Here is a 15,631-nt window from a genome sequence, read left to right on the forward strand (position 1 = left end):
TAAGTCAGAGAATTCCTTGATGTCACAGATGTAGAGTTGATCTCCTTTGTTGATAGCAGGCTTGGGTTTGACCAAAGACTTGGATTGAAGTTTGGTAGGCTTGACTATTTTGACTACTCTTTCCTTTATCTTTCTTGGTTTGTTAAAGATAGGAAGGTTGAGATCAGGAAGGGGCAAGCTGTCCCAATCTATTGGTTCATCCTTAGGAACAACAGAATCACCATGAAAGGTGATGTTGGGATCAACCTTGAATTCAGCCTCCTTTACTGTAGGTATGGCTGTTTGGCTTGAAGTTTTATATTAGATTGGCATGTAATCTTATTTGTCTTCATTGAAATCTATCTTCCTTTTTGCATGGACCTTGTATCCAAACTTTATCTTTATCTGCTTTGGTTCTTCTTGAAAGAGATATGTCCTAAGTCCAATCATGTATGAGGATTTAGGAATAACTTTTATGTAATCTGTTTTGATTTCATTGATATTAATAAAAGACTTATTTTGTTTTATTGCGGGCTCTATCTATTTAAATGTTTAAATAAGATATACCATAATTTAGAGTAAAACTTTTATGGATTGTGATGAGATCATAATAATGAGACCTAAAAGATGATAACTCTAAACTTAAATAGTTCCTGGTCGTAGGATTACTAACTGGTAATTAATAATCCGCAAAGATCGGTACATACTATGCTTGCTTCATTATGAAGGGTGTCTGTTCTCATAGACATTTGTGTGGTGACACTATAGCTAGTATGTAGGTGCTTATTATATAATAAGTTCACTGAACATGACTCACACAGTTGAACAACTAATGGAGTTCACTCACGTGTCAGCAGTTGTTCACATAGTGATAGTTGTACAAGTATCCTTAGACTTGAGGTCATCATAGTCATCTTGTGTACACTGAACTATGCTTTGGTTTAGTTCTTAGTCTCAAGGTATAATTATAAGGGCTCTACTGGGTATAGGAATTTGTACACGAAGATAGTGTATGATCAATAAAGGATCTACCCCTTCCAGTGAAGGAAGAGAATGTTCAATGCTAATCCACTTATGTTAGTTCAGGAATCTCTGGCCAGAGTGAATGAAATTAGAAAGGAGTTTCTAATTTACATTAAATAGAACTAAGCATAGTGAATGGGAAAGCAAGTGATTAAATAAGATAGGCTTGACACAAGTTTTATGCCTTGTATTTAATCGTGACATTGCAGGGTAGAAGGAATTAATTGTACGGTAACTACTCACTGAATAGGTTCTTGGTATTCTAAGCAGTGAATTCGTATTATCCGGATAGTCGCGATATGCTGAGAAGTATCCCTCACGATGTAGAATAAATATGATTAATTAATTAATCATATTTAATGAATTAGAGAATTTATATAAATAATGATAAAATAGTTTTATTATTATTTATTTCTACTACCGGCTTAATATTGAACCTACAGGGTCACACCATAAAAGAGAATGATTTAATGGTGGATGAATTAATTAATAATGGCTGATAATTATTTATTTATAAAATAAATAATTAATTGGCAAATTTAATAATTAATTAAATGAGATTTAATTGATTATAAATTAATTAAAAAAAGGTTCTTAATATTATTAATTAAGAATTTAATTTTTGGAAATTAAATCAAGTGAGAGAATTATTTCTAAAGAGTTTAGAAAAAGGATTAATAATTAAAAGGTGTTTTAATTATTAATGAGAATAATAAAGGGTTAATATTAACAATATTTTATGGGAAAATTTTCAGCTAAAAATTTTGCCTATAAATATACTATTATAAACCCTATTTTTGCCTCAACCAAAAAGATTTACAAAATCCTAATTCTCTTCATCTCCTCCTCCTTCATTACATCGTTTTCTTGGTGGATACCCGTGGAGTGCTTCACACTTGAGGAGCAGCTGCTAAGGATCTCCGTTCATCATTTTTGGATCGCCATTAAAGACCTCCATCTTTCCATTAACGTAAAGCTACTTAAGGTAAACATACTGAACTACGAATTAAATATTATTTTTCCCATGGATCCTGCGGAGGGTTTCGGTTTTTTTAAGATTTAAATTTACGTTTTCGTTGCGTTTATGTGCTAAAACCCTTCACTTATTTCTTTCCTTCATCCAGATTCTTAGATGTCTCAGTTGGCAATACAGGTTATGTGATTGCAGGCTTTTTAGCTTGGTTCTTGGCATCTAAAGCAGCTTGCTTTTGTTGTTGTTTGAGCCTCACCTTTTCCTCATTCTTAGCCTTTGCAAAATTTGGATGTCCAGCCACTACACAGATCAGTTTACCATTTCTGTAGATTTTAGCAATCCTTTTCTTTAGGACTGAGTCTCTAGGATCCTTGAAGAAAGCTATAGACCTTCCGAGCAGTTTCTTTTCATCTGGTCTAGGAGTTTCATAAGATGGGTCCAATGGATTCTTGTATGAATTCTTTGGATAATTCATTTTTGGTTGAAAAATTACACTGGCCTTTGGAGACTTGATTGATGAGGGTTGACCCCTTTCCATGTTCCCTAAACTCATTTCATTGATTGAAATTTGTCTTAAATTGGAGCAGTGAGAAAAGACATTGTCTTGCTTCTCAATTTGACCAAATTTCTTCTTGATATTTTCACCAAGCTTCCTCTATTGTGCATCTAGCTCTTGCTCAACAGCTACTACATCAAGTTGTTTGAATTTTTCATTTGACTCCAACTTGGAAGCTGCTAACTTGATTAGATCAATATTGTCCAAGGCTGGTGCTTTAGAGAAAGCAATTACTGGCACAATTACTTTACTGACTTGAATACTTAACATTTTCTCCCCCTCACTAGTTGACTCTCCTTCGCTAACTGGAACAATTGAATCTTTCTCCCCCTTTTCGTTAGCATCAAGTTGAGTGGAGGATGAAGTTTGTGCATCCACCAGTTTCTGTAGGAGTTGTGTTTGTTGGGCTTGATGTAGATGGATTGCAGTTATTGAAGCTTCCAGAGTTTTGAGTCTTGTATCCAAGAAGTCCACCTTGATGGCTAGATCAGAATTTTTCCTTAGTTGTCTGTTGATGTCAAGCATGGTTGTGTTGGGAAACTTAGCATCCAGTCTCTCAGAAACATCCTTCTTGACCTAATCAATTTCTGTCTTGATTGCAGTGACATCCATATTATGTTGAAGAGATTGTATTTGGTGCAGTTGAAGAGAATTGAGATATGCTTGAAAAAGTTTCTTGGTGTTGGCATTGGTTGTAGCTTGAAGAGCTGTCTGAGTTTGTTGAATGATTTAAAAGAGAGTAGATTTGAAATGATGCTCATCACATTCTTTGGAAAACACCCAAGATGGAGTGTTTGACCTTGAGCTAGGGCCTGCTTCCCCCCTATGTCCATGAACTCTCCTTCATCATCATCTTCATCCCCAAATATGTCTTCAGAGCCACCAGATGGATAGTCAACATCATCAGCTTTGGGTGGCATGGCTGTGATGACATCCTTGGCCCTTTGCATAGAGGCAGTAGTGTGCACCAAATTGAGCATTCTTTCAGCAGCCACATTGTCCTCTTCAGCCAAAACTTGATATGCTGAAACAGGGTGAGTAAATGCCTCAGCTTCATAAGAAACATAGTCTAAGACAGCTTGATATTCTTGCTGAATTAGCTACTTCTTTTCAGCCTCATTGACATCCATTAACTCACTTATAATGGGCTCTTCCCATTCTAATGTACCTTCTTTTCTCTTATTTTCTCTCTCTTTTTGCTTCAAAGTCTCCCCTTGGCTCCCAACCCTCACCTTCACCTACTAAGGTGGGACTTCACTCACTCACTGTTGCCAAACTGGAAGAAATAGCTTGCATATTTTCACTCTTTTCCTCTCATTTTTCCTGAGAGCAACTCAGCCTCTCACTCAATTCACTCCCTTCCCTCAGTCCTAAGAGTTATTATACAACTACTAGATCATCTGCACTTGTAACAATTGTTAGTGTTTGAAGTGGTGCAGTGATATTCAACGGATGAGAAACATCCGTCGAAATAGTAGTTGAGAGTTTCAATGGATGACTGCTGTTAAGCACATCCGTCGAGATACAATCACTTCTCAATGGATGAACAATATCCGTTGAAATAGTGGAAATGAAAGAGTTTGAAGTAGAAACTACTGTAGAATTCATGGTGATTGATTTGAGATTATGCACAGATGTTTCAGTAGTTTTAGAAAGAAATGGCAAGTAAGCCAACAAATCATCTAAAAGATGATGCTCACTTGCTTGGATTTTTGACTTCTCCATGAGAGTTAAAGACGGAGAATCAGGAATTGATGAATGGATCATGTCCACATCCAGAGAATTGGTGGGTGAGTTTTGTATGTGAGGTGCTTCAATTATTAAAAATTTTGGTTGTGACTCCACATTTACAGGAGCCACATCAAGCTGAATTTGAGAAGGTGCAGTAACTGAGTCTGTGACTACAGTTTTCACAGTGTGTGCACCCTGTGTATCCCCAAGTGTCCTGGTTTTCTTCTTTCTAGCATAAGTTTGGGGTGAGCTTGTGTCCCTAACCCTTTTTACTTGTGCTCTTGGCTGAGAGCTTTGTTCAATAGTCACATCCTTTTGGGAGAATGCAACTAGCAATGAGCTTATTTCCTTATTAAGGTATAATTTGTTGAGAAACTGTACTGTGGCTAGGCTGGGATGCACTCACCTCTCCATCCTTATCCTTAGGGCTTCTTTGATGTTCACCCTGTCCCTCACCAATCTCACTACCCTTCACACTCCCTTCTTGGTTTTAGTAGATTTTTCAAGTAGTTTCTTTTGAGAGAAACTAGAGGGGGCTTTCTTTGATTTGGATTTAGAGACTTTTGGTTTTGTAGCTTGGGTAGGCATCTGTTTGGTCATTGTCACAGATGCAATTGTCACAGTTGTTTGCAAAGAAATAGGTTGAGAAGAAGTGGAGACAAAAGCATTTACCTTACTTACGTGAGGCTGTTCCATGATCAACATGTATACAAGGGGAACATCCTTGTGGTGATTTGACCTGTTGAGATCAGCAATAACTCTTTTCTCTTGGACCCAACAAGCTAACTTATTTGTTGGGTTCTCAATTGAGAGGTTCTCAGAAATAAAATTAGATATCATTATGAAGAATCTAGCATAATAAATATTCTTAGAACTCTTCTTTATATCCCCTAATTTACTCCCTAACTCATACATAACAGAAGTACTGAAATTAAAGTACTTATCATTAAGAAGCATGTAAAGCATGTGAACAATTGAGTAAGATATAACTTCAAAATTGCTGACTTCTCCAGAAAACACTTTGATGAAAGAATCACACAAGAAACTCCATTCTTTTCTAAGGCCTAGTCTTCTAACTTCACCTAACTTAGTGGCAGTTAGAGCATAACCCATAGAGACTAGCATGTTACTCACATCAGTGTTAGTGTGTGGAGCAGATGTGTTATTTTCAGGAAATTTAAAACATTTTCCAGTTGCATCACAGTTAACAGAGTGTTCATTACCTTTGAGAGTGAAGGTAATAGTCTTGTCCCTTGAATTGAACACAGTTATAGACCAAATTTCCTCGACAACTTCACAGTAAATGGTTGGAGATTCAAGCATGTCATAACCTAATTTGCAGTTTAGAATGAAGTCCATCATCTTGTGATAGTCTTCAGATGCCGGAATTTGCTTATTCACCAGAGCCACAAAGTTGTTCTTTTCATAGACGAACCCGGCTGAGGACATGATTTTGACTACGGGTGCCATTTCTGTGATTGAGATTAGTTGTAGAGAGAGTTTTTTTTGCTTTTGGGAAGAAGAAGTTAGAGAAATTGCTTTGAGAAAGATAAAAACAAAGAGTAGAAATGTAATTAGTTTTTATACTTTCTAAGAAATAAACTGTCAAAAAGTAAAATAAAGTGACCAATCAAATTAACCCAAAAATAGCCGTTTAAAAATAAGAAAAACTGTCACAATTCTAAGATTATCCGTTGAAATATACATACATACTGTAAGTAAATTCGACGGATAATGCTCAAAATTAACGGCTAAGATTGAGTGCAATTCGACGGATGATAATTAAATTACCCAGAGTAATAATTGATATTTCAACAGATGTTAAAATTCAATGGATGTTCATTTTCAACGGATAATGAACATCCGTTGAGATACAAATTTTGACTTAGTCAAAATTTTACCTGAGAAAGGAAATATCAACTTTTGCTCTGGCTGCATTGCAATTTGCTTTGACATCAAAAATAGATTAAGAATAGTTAAGCATACCTAGCTCACTTACCAACCTAGTGAAGGTGGATTCATCAAGTGGCTTGGTAAAGATGTCTAAAAGTTGTTTCTCACTTGGAACAAAATGAAGTTCCATATTACCATTCATAACATGCTCTCTAATGAAATGATACTTAATATCAATGTGCTTAGCTCTTAAATGTTGTACTGGATTTTTAGTAATTGAAATTGCACTAGTGTTGTCACAGAAAATAGGAATCTTATTCACTTGTAGACCATAATCCAACAGTTGATTTTTCATCCATAAAATATATGCACAACAACTACCTGTAGCAATATATTCAGCCTCAGCTGTAGAAGTAGAGACTAGATTTTGCTTCTTACTGAACCTGGACACTAGCTTATTTCCTAGAAATTGATAGGTTCATGTAGTACTTTTTCTGTCAATTTTACCACCTGCATAATCTGCATCTGAATAACCAGTTAGATCAAAACCAGAATCTCTAGGATACCAAATGCCAAGTTTTGGTGTTCCTTTGAGATATCTGAAAATTCTCTTAATAGCTACTAAATGAGATTCTGAAGAATCAGCTTGAAATCTAGCACAAAGACATGTAGCAAACATTATATCTGGCCTACTGGCTGTTAAATATAGAAGTGAACCAACCATGCCTCTATAGCTTGAAATATCCACAGACTTTTCAGTGGTGTTTAATTCAACTTTAGTTGCAGTGGCCATGGGAGTTTTTGCAGACGTGCAATCCATTAAGTTAAACTTTTCAAAAGATCATAAATGTATTTGGTTTGACTTATGAATATTCCATCACTAACTTGCTTAACTTGTAAGCCAAGAAAGTAAGTTAGTTCTCCCATCATGCTCATTTCATATTTACTTTGCATCTATTTGGAAAACTTTTTGCAAAGTTTTTCATCTCTAGAACCAAATGTAATATCATCTACATAAATCTGAACAAGTATGCTAGAGCTATTAACATTCTAAAGAATAAAGTTTTGTCAACAGTACCTCTAGTGAAGTGATTTTCTAAGAGAAATTTTGACAAAGTGTCATACCAGGCTCTAGGTGCTTGCTTCAATCTATAAAGTGCTTTCAAAAGATAGTACACATATTCTGGAAAATTTGGATCTTCAAAACCAGGAGGCTGACTGACATAGACTTCCTCCTCCAAATCCCCATTTAGAAAGGCACTTTTGACATCCATTTGATAGACTTTGAAATTGGCATGAACTTCATAAGCTAGGAAATTCTGATGGCTTCAAGTCTTGCAACAGGAGCAAATATTTCAAAAAAATCAATTCCTTCTTATTGACAATAGCCCTTAGCAATTACTATGCCATTTTCATCCATCTTGTTTCTAAATACCCATTTGATGTCAATAAAGTTCTTTCTTTTAGGCTTGGGTACCAGCTTCCATACTTTATTTATTTAAATTGGTTTAGCTTCTCCTGTATAGCTAAAACCCAATCAGGATCTAACATAGCTTCCTCTACCTTTTTAGGCTCTTCCTGAGATAGAAAGCTTCTATACAGACATTCCTCTTGAGTTGCTTTCCTTGTTTGCACTCTTGATGATGCATCACCAATAATCAGTTCAAATGGGTGATCTTTAGTCCATCTTCTCTGTAGTGGTAGATTAGCTCTAAATGAAGAGGCCTCATTGTTGTCTTGATGTGTGACAGGGTTTTGATTTTCAGAAACTCCCCTTGAGTTTATAGATCTTTGACTAGAAATTGGAGTTCTTTCTGATTGTGATCTAACTTGGCTTCAAATTCTATTGATGGATCAACGGATGTTGCTCCTTTCCTCTCGACGAATGATGCATATTGTCTTTCAACGGATGATGCACTTGGTCTTTCGACGGATGTTGAATTGTGTGCTTCATTAGTTATAGATTTTTCTGCATTGTCCTTAGACATTGGTTCTTGATCACTTTCATCATCACTGTCATCACTAAACATCTCAACATTATCAAATTTGAGGATTTCATGGAAATCTCCATCTTGTAGTACTTCAATCTTTTTGTCATCAAATACAACATGTATAGATTCCATAACAATGTTGGTTATGAGATTGTAGACTCTGTATGCTTTTCCAATTGCATATCCAACAAAAATTCCTTCATCAGCTTTGGCATCAAACTTTCCATGTTGGTCAGTTTGATTCCTTAAGATAAAGCATTTACAACCAAAGACATGAAGAAAGTTTAATGTTGGCTACCTATTCTTGAACAATTGGTAGGGTGTAATGCATTATGCTTGATTAACCGAAGAAATATTCTGAGTGTAGCATGTAGTATTTACAGCCTCTACCCAAAAATATGTTGGTAATTTTGATTCTTCTAGCATTGTTCTTGCAGCTTCAATAAGAGATCTATTTTTCCATTCCACCACTCCATTTTGTTGTATGGTCCTTGCTGCTCAAAACTCATGTATGATCCCACTCTCTTCACAGAATAATCTCATCACAGAATTCTTGAACTCAGTTCCATTGTCACTCCTGATTCTTCTTACTTTTAAATCAGGAAGATTGTTGACTTGTCTTATGTGATTGATGATGATTTCACTAGCTTCATCTTTAGACTTTAGGAAATATGTCCAAGAGAACTTTGAGAAATCATCCACAATTACTAGACATTATATTTTCCTTGAGATAGACAATACATTGACTGGTCCAAATAAATCCATGTATAGAAGTTGTAGAGGTTCTTCAATTATTGAATCAAGCTTCTTGTGCCATAGCCAACTTTCATCTTGACTTGCCTTGCTGAACAGACAAGGGACAGATTCTGTATTAGATGGGTTGAAGTCAGCTAGGTACACATTTTCTTTTCTTACTCCAGTAAGAAGCACTTTATTGCTTTTCTTGTTGGTCACAACACAAGCTTCAGTATTAAATGTCACTGAGTTGCCCTTATCATAAAGCTGGCTGATACTCAACAAATTGTGTTTGAGTCTATCCACTAGAGCAACTTCCTTAATGATGACATTGTCTTTTGAAATCAAGCCATATCCCACAGTATAACCCTTGCTGTCATCTCCAAAGGTGATACTTGGACCAGCTCTTTCCTTGAACTCAGTGAGCATGGTAGAATCTCCAGTCATGTGCCTTGAGCACCCATTATCCAAATACCAAAGATTCTTTCTATTTCCCTACACACAGCAAAATCAAATCAAGTGATTTTGGTACCCAAGTTTCCTTGGGTCCTGTTTTGTTAGCCTTTTTCTTAGGTTTCTTAGGTTTGTCCTCATTCGACTTGGGCATTTGAAGATCATCCTTAGTAAATTGAGTAGAACCCTTGTAGAATTATCATGCACATGTTGATTAACATGGAAAGGCATATTTTAAGAAAATATGGTATTCCAGTATGGCATGCAAAATGGCATTTGTGGCATACTAAATGCTGCATAGTTGTGCAAATGGCATATTAGCAAACTGTGCATTCAAATTGTGTGCAGGCTTAACATTCACAGGCACTGCAGGCATACTGGGAAATGAAGGAGGTACAGATATAGAAGCAGGCATTGCAAGTTTGCAATTAACAGACAAATGATTAACACTACCACACTTAGCACAAACGTTTCTAGGAGCAAATTTATCAGGTGTGTAGTTGTTATGTTTGTTAATCCCTACTTTCCCATTTCTATTGTTTTTCCTTTTTGATTATGCTCTCACTTCAGTTTTCTCCAGTCTGTCATTTAGTTGCTTAATAGACAAATGCCCCACATTGACTCTCTTGTTTTGTTTCACTTGACTTGTTTCTCCTGGAACAAAGTTCTTAAAAACTGACCATATTTTTCATTTAGCTTAGCTAGTTTAGCTTTGCTAACTGGTTTACTTTCACTCAACGGATGTGGTTCACTGTCTTTCGACGGATAATCCTTTTGATTATTTGACGGATAATTTTCATCATCCGTCGAATTCACATCCGTTGAAAGTCCTTCAACCAAATTTGAATCAAGCTTCTCCTTGTTGTTTTTCCAGGCTGCATCACAGAAAGATTTTATACCTTGAACTTTAGTAATTTGAGCATGGAGATGATTTCCATGCCTTAATTACTTCCTGTTCTCGTTCAAGCTGCTTTCTTAAAATATCCTCTTTCTTAAGGGATTTAGTCAATTCATCTTTAGCAATCTTGCATTCTATTTTTAGTTTTTCAAACTCAACAAATTGAGTTTCTAACACAGTATTTCTTTCACTCAAAAACAGATTGTTCTATTTAAGATTAGTATTTTTTTTAGTGAAAGACTTGAGAGTAACACGCAGATGGTATAATTCAGTAGACATGTCATTTATGGCATCATTACACTCAACTTTAGATAACTGTGATAGATTGGTGGTGATTACCTGATTGCTTGATGAGCTGACCTCTGTTTCATCTGATTTGGCCATAATTTCTAGATTGACATAGCTTGTTTCTTCATCATCTTCTAGCCCATCAGTAGCCCAGTCATTTTCTTGTGTGATGAAAGCCCTTTCCTTTTGTTTGAGCAACTCAGAGTACTTCTGTTTGTAATGAACAACCTCAAACTTCTTTTTACCAGAATCATACTTTCTACACTCACTAGAAAAATGATCAGCCAAGCTACACTTGAAACATTTGAATTTAGACTTATCAACCATATTCCTGTTGGGCTTGGCTGCTCCAAAATTCTTCTTGAATTTGAGCTTGGCAAACCTCCTGGATAGAAAAGCAAGATGCTCATCTATGTCATCAATGTCATCTTGACTAAGCTAGTCTTCATGTTCTGCTACTAGCCCTTTTCCTTTGCCTTCACAAACTCTAGAGTTTGGTGCAGATTCAACAACTTCAATCTTTGTCTCCTTCTCCTTTTCTTGCTCAGCAACTAATACAATGGACCATCCCTTCTTTCTTCCTTTCTCCATTTTCTCATTTTGCTCTATTTCAAGCTCATAGATCTTTAGAATTCCATACAGTCTATCCAAGGTGAATTCCTTGTAGTCTTGTGAGTTTCTTAGAGAGACTGTCATGGGTTTCCAATCCTTTGGTAGAGATCTAAGAAATTTGAGGTTTGAGTCCTTTGTTTGATAGATTCTTCCATGCAACTTTAGAGCATTTAGTAGCTTTTGAAATCTACTAAATATGTCAGTGAGTAACTCAATTTCTTCACTATGAAAGTGCTCACATTGCTGAATCAAGAGTTGTATTTTATTTTCCATTACCTGCTCAGTTCCATCATATATAACTTGAATAATTTCCCAAACATCCTTGGCAGTTTTGCAGTTTATGATATTGTCAAACATGTCACCATCAACACCATTAAACAAAATGTTCATGGCCTTTTTATCCTTTCTTACCTGTACAATGTCTGGATCAGACCATTCTGCTCTAGGTTTTGGGACAAATGAATACAAGAAAAAAGCTAATAGACATCGGTTTCTGGCCGATATCTTTGTATTTTATGACCGATGTCTTAGTCGCCGATGTATATTCTAGACATCGGTCAGACATCGATGTCTGTACTAGCATAAACATCAGTTTTTCGTAATTTTCTGATGTCTAAGGTCCCAATTTTTACAAAATATATTAAACATAATTATTTTTATGTTATAATTACATTAAATATATGACATTGAACAACTACTAACATAACAAAAAATGGCTTATACATCGGTTTTTAAAATAGTAGTGATGTTTCTGTAAACCTTAAACATCGCCTAAAAGCGATGTCTTTGAGCTTTTAGACATCATTTTTTTTAAAAAAATACTGATGTCCAAAGATGTATTAGACATCGGTTTTGGATGATGTCTATTTTCTTCAAGACATTGATATTTTTCCAAAAAAACCGATGTATGTGTGCTTCTTAGACATCACTTTTGCCCGATGTCTTTGTCTATATAGACATCGGTTTTATTCTTTAAAAAACGATATTGATTAAGATGTTAGACATCAGTTTTGGACGATGTCAATGTGCCTAAAGACATCGATTTTATTACAAAAACTGATTTGTATTTGTTTCTTAAACATCAAATTTAATACAGTAAAAGTGATGAATATTTTTATTTTTAGGTGTTACACTACTTATATACTAAAATAACCAAATTACATTTGCTCCAAAAGTATAACTAAAACTGAATTCGTTATTAACAACAAAAATTGAATGATATCATTCTCATAACATTAAAATAAATATAACTTCCATACTATTTTGTCATAACCAAATTGTCAACACATTGATCCGTAAAACTATATGACTAAACTAACACATTTAAACCTAACTAAATATCAGTCCAAACTTATTACTTTTAGAAATGAGACGAATAAATTCTTCCATCAACTTGTCCCACACTGTTTCCAGACCAAAGTCATCTACAACTGCACCATATGCATTCATTGTGTTTTGTCGCATAATTCTGAATTTTTTATCCGGACCCAACGCTCAAAATGCTCTACCTATGCAATCAGAACCTGATGAGAAAACATAAAACTAAACTACAAAGCAACTGAGGACCATATCAGTGTTTGAACAACTATGAAACATACTAGCACTCACCAACTTTATATACTAGCAATCACCAACTTCATTAACTATCAGCTTTATTGCCATCTTTTCAACTCCACAAGCCTATAATCGGTGACCAAGCTGCTCTCAAAAACTTTAGATGTCAGCCCCCACCAAATTATCAGCTGTAAAGAAAACTATCCAATGACCAGAAGACGTAAACAATAAACATCTCGTCAGCTAAATTAAATTTCGACTGTAGTCAACTCAAACAAATGCAAGGAGCAAAAATACAAATTCAAAATATTAAAGAATATTGATCACATGATTGAATCCCTTTTAACATATGCGTAATTCATATCAACAAACCAGTCAAGAATGTATAATATGTAAGCCATTATTGGCTGAGAAACTAATAAAGGAAAAACTTGTTTCGACCAAAGATAATGCCAGAGCCGTATAAAAATAGTTGCAAGGCGAAAGAACAAAATTTATACGTCAAAAGCAAAATCACTAAGCAAGCAACTACCGATTCGTTGATAGACCCAGAAATGGAGTTCAAAAGCTGCTGGCACTTCTCAAAATGGTTGTTTAATTCATTGACCTTTCCCATTTAACCAAACAATTCACAAATCATATACAATTACGTAACCAAAAAAACAGCATTTCAATATCCACAAAAATAACAGAACACAAACCAGAGCAACGGAATGCTGATCACGAGTCCTGTTTTGAAAAGTACTTACCCTCAGGCAGCTGCTAAATGTAGAATTTCTCAGCATATCTGGCTGGAAACTTCTCAAAGCATCACAAGCCCTGCACGACAGATAATAAGATATAGACAGCTAGAACAAAATAAATATATTTACCATTAAGGAACAACATTCTCGTATCTGGGTGGGAATCCACACACTGCAAAAACAATAACACGATTAAAAGGAAAATCAGAATATTAATGGATTTTGGCAACTAATATCAAAATCAGCTAGTACGATTCTGCTGTCAAAAGGTTCAAGTAAATATTAAACAATTCCTAAAATAAATTAATAGTCACATAAGTAAAAGGAAAATCAGCTGGTATGACTGTTCAATCATTTCCGTAAATTTAATCCACTAAACCAAATAGCAAAACTTAGTACATTAATTGATAACAACATATGGTATTAGCAGGTTGCTGCATCTCTGTAGTTTATTTTTCTCAATTTCTAGAGACTAGACTCTGTCTATACATTTTGGTTATGGTTAATTTAATATGAAATGAAGAACTCAGTCACCTTAGCATCTTCGATCTCTTTTTCATCAATTGTGATGTCACTAGACAGTGGTTTAAGCATACCCACAAACGTTAAATCTGATTCTCAAAAGCCACAAGTTGAGCATGCCTTCCCATTGCAAACAAATATATTTTCTCAGAGTGCATTTAAAAAAACATTATCTGCTTAAGTTCATATAACCTCAGGTAGCACAAAAATATCAATGTTTGACCTGAAGGTAACCATTTCCAGGAATGTTTTGTGTAGATGGAAAAAGTAGTAATTAGCTTCAAGGTATCAAGTAAAGAGTGACAAAGAAAATTGGATGTACAATTATACCGGTTTCTTCTTTCACTTCTCTAATGGCTCCATTAAATATTTCTTCAGACTGCATAGTCAATAAAGAGAAGGCACTGTTAAATAGCTCAGATTTTAGGATAGTTATTATAATAACTCATCAGAATTCATAACTAATCAAATATCAAAATAGAAAAGCAAATTGCAGATATAAGTCAGATTTTGTGGAGAGAAATAGAACAACAAAATAGCAAGTCAGATTCTGGTTCAAAACTGTTATGGATTAAAAACTAAGATATATAATTGCTGTATTTATTACTAAGGAACGTGAGCTTCGAGGCTCGGTTTCACTGCTCTTGTGTTTTGTGACTCAATCTGCCTTAACAAGATGCCTACGTACCTTGCTAATTGCCAAGGATCAAGTCAAAAAACGTAGTTCTGATCTGTAGGGTGAGGCCCCTTATATAGATGTTGGGAGTCCTTAAATTAGACTTGGTATAAGAGACTTGGTGGTCAAGTCTCTGAATTAGAATGGACTTTGGAGTCCCAGGAAGTAGGAAGATGATTCTTTATCCTATGAGGTTCCTTGGAGGCCAATCTAGAAGGATTTATATCCCCACTAGGATTTATCTTAATAGTTATTTTCTCCCTAATTAATAATCAGGGTTTTAGGCCTTCTTTGTTCCATCAGGCCTGATCAATGTGTTAACCTTTTTGGTCTGAATATCATACATCTTCTTATTCGGCCTTGTAGCCTAAATCATGTGTAATTAATATAATATTAACTACGCAATTATGATTTATTTATTCCCTATCATTTGCCCCCCAACTTTTGGGAAACAGTGATTAGGTTTCGCAGAAGTTAGGTTCATTCGTTCCCTTATAGGGTATCATTTTTGCGTAAAGTGTGGAGCGACCTACACATTTACAACGATTTTCTTTTATTCCTTTTATACAGGAATTATCTTAATTTTCAAGAATTTTTCCCTTAATTCTGGGATTTATCCTTAATTTTCTGGATTTTGCCCTTAATTCTGGGATTTATCCTTAATTTTCTGGATTTTTCCCTTAATTCTGGGATTTATCCTTAATTTTCTGGATTTATTCCTTATTTTCTGAAAATATTATCATTTTTCAGAGAATATTTTAAGGAATTTCCTTAATTTTCTGGGAATATTCAGAATATAAAATCCTTTTTTCAGAAAACACATTTTTTTTCTCTCTTTTTTTTTCTTTTTTTCTTTTTTTTTTATACCTGGCTCGACCAGGATTCCTGTGCGACCAGGATCCTGATCGAATTAGCCCCTGCTGTACCTTGGTCGAAGGAAATTTGAGGAGGGAGCATTCGATCTCAAGTCTTGGTCGAATTTCGGCCAGGATTTTTACCTTGTT

The sequence above is a fragment of the Apium graveolens genome, chromosome 11, assembly GCF_009905375.1.
Source record: "Apium graveolens cultivar Ventura chromosome 11, ASM990537v1, whole genome shotgun sequence".
NCBI classification, from domain to species: Eukaryota; Viridiplantae; Streptophyta; class Magnoliopsida; order Apiales; family Apiaceae; genus Apium; species Apium graveolens.